The sequence below is a fragment of the Puma concolor genome, chromosome D1 (genome assembly GCF_028749965.1).
Source record: "Puma concolor isolate L17-30 chromosome D1, mPumCon1.1.hap2, whole genome shotgun sequence".
Lineage (NCBI taxonomy): Eukaryota > Metazoa > Chordata > Mammalia > Carnivora > Felidae > Puma > Puma concolor.
In genome coordinates, this window is record NC_141676.1 from 60,392,894 (window position 1) to 60,395,466 (window position 2,573).

Genomic DNA, 2,573 nt, shown 5'->3' on the forward strand with positions numbered 1-2,573 from the left:
ACTTTTCACAGAGACCCAGGTACCAAGAAATATTTCTCTCCTTAAAGAAAAACAAGAGTGTAAGTATGATGACAAAATAGTGTGGCGGAGACAAGCAAGTTACAAAGCACATATGGTGGGGCCCCTGGTTGGCTCAGTTGGTGGCGCATGCAACTTTTGGTCTCAGAGTTATGAGTTTAAGCCCCACTTTGGACCTAGAGCTCACTTTATAAATAAATAAATAAATAAATAAATAAATAAATAAATAAATAATCGATCCACTCTTTAAACAACAGCAAAAAGCACATATGGCATCTAACAAGGATGAAGAACTCTCAGCTCATATGAGAGGGAGAGCTCAGTGTGGCCAGATCTTCTGAGTTTTCAACAGAAATGGGAGATCCAGAATTTCACGTGAAAGCTCCCAACTTTACAATGTTGGCTCATTTCCCTCCACTTCCCAACTGTGCTCGCATTCTTTTCCACCACCAACCCACCTGCAGCCTCCCGGACCCTGTCTCCCCTGTCTTCACACCTCTGCTTGGCTCTGTCTGCAAAACATGTCCTCCCTTTCTCTGCATGGCAATCTCCTTTATTATTATTATTATTATTATTATTTTAATGTTTATTTATTTTTGAGAGCAAAGAGAGAGGGCGAGCATGAACGGGGGAGGGGCAGAGAGAGAGAAGGAGACACAGAATCCAAAGCAGGCTCCAGGCTCTGAGCTGTCAGCACAGAGCCCAACGCGGGGCTTCAACTCTCGAACCGTGAGACCACGACCTAAGGGGAAGTCGGATGCTTAACTGACTGAGCCACCCAGGTGCCCCCTGCCTGGGAATCTCTTAAACAATTTCTCAAACTCAGATCAATGTAGATTTCCTTGTCTTTGTAAGATTAGGTGCTCTTCCTCTCTACGCTCTCCAGTACCCTGAACATACTTCAAGAGACCTCTTACCACACTGTCCTGGAATTGCTGGTTTCCTTGTCTTTTGTTCACCAGCCTGAGAACTCCCTGAGGGCAGGGACTTTCGTGGTCTCTGACCTAAGAACCTCAGGGAGGAGGGTGGGAAATATGCCAAGAAAGGGAAAATAGTTTAATCAAAGGGAAAATAAAAATTCAAGCAAGATAGAGAGCCAGGGGCTCAAACATTTAAAGTAATAGGTCCAAGAGGTGATAGCAGATGATAAAGAGAAGACAAGCCCAAGACCCAGGAAGAAGGATGATTACAATACGTTGGAAAGTGGAATGGTTTAAGATAGAAGCTATAGATGAGGTAAGGGTGTCTGGAGACTGTTTTTATAGAGGGTACTGAGCGTACCTCTATACAAAGGTGGGTCTCACTCCTGTAATGTCTTAGTATTGGGCTCCACCGTTAGCTTGATAGTCTGGGGAGTTTCTCTTCTCCATCTCAAGGATTCATCATCCTCAGCCAGCATCTATTGAGCATCTCATTCTGTGTCAGGCACTGTTAGGCACCATAACTATAAAGCAGAATCAGATATGATCCCTGTGCTCAAGCTTGTAGTCTGGTGGAGGAAATGGACACATAAATAGATAATGACAAGAAAAGGCGTTAAAGGATACCACCGAGAGAAGCACAGGGGCTACAGTAGCACAGAGGAAGGACTCCTAATCCATTAAGGTCCGGAAATGGTGATTTACCTGAGGTCATACAGCTAGTTTGGAGCAGACCCAGGATTAGAACCTAGGCCTGAAAGACTTAAAAGCCCACTCATTCTCCATTGTAGGAAGTTGGGAGGAGACAGAAATGACTTCATGGCGATGGAGGAAATTTATGTGTGTCAGTTTGTTTAAGTTGCCAATTGCATGGTTGTAGGTTACAGTTGGTTTAAAAAGAAAGTTGCTTGAGATTTGGAAAGCAGAAGTGAATCAGCAGCCATTGATCACTGAAGTCACGGACAGACGTGGAGGGGCCAGCGGGTTCCAGCTTGTCTTTACTCTCCTCCACTCCACACCCAGCTCTTCCTAACGGCTAACTCTGCTGGCCAGTCGAAGCTTTAAGCCCACCACCAGCCATCCGGCTGTGGACTCACAGCCTTCTCCTGTAGGCTTCTCCCATCAGCTCCTCCTTCACAGCTCCGAATCAGCTGGTACGCTTGGCTTTTGGGATCGACTGGTTGGTGACTCCATTGAACGTTCCCCCTTTTCAGAGCTGCACTGCTCCAATCCCTCCCACGATTGTATAAATTCTAATTTCTATAATAAATCTCCTATCCCACAACCCCTAGCACCTCTGCTTCTTTAGTTGAATGCTGACTGATAGAGCGCGCTTTCCCCAAAGGTGAAAATAATTGAGTGGAGCGAAGAGACTGAGTTTAGAAATCTAGCTTCACCAGTATCTCCGTAACTCCAGTGCCCCCTTGCACTTAGTAGTTCAGTAAATATTCATTGAATTGAATTTTTAGGTTGCTTCCAGTTCTTCATTAGTACGTATACCACTGCAAAGATCAGTTTCTGGGGAAGAAGATTTTTTTTTATTTCGTTTTTTTCTTCTTTTTAACTCTTTCCCTAAGATCGGTGTAAGATATGGAGTCACTTATGGCTCAGGCTCTTAAGTTCCTTCCCAGGACA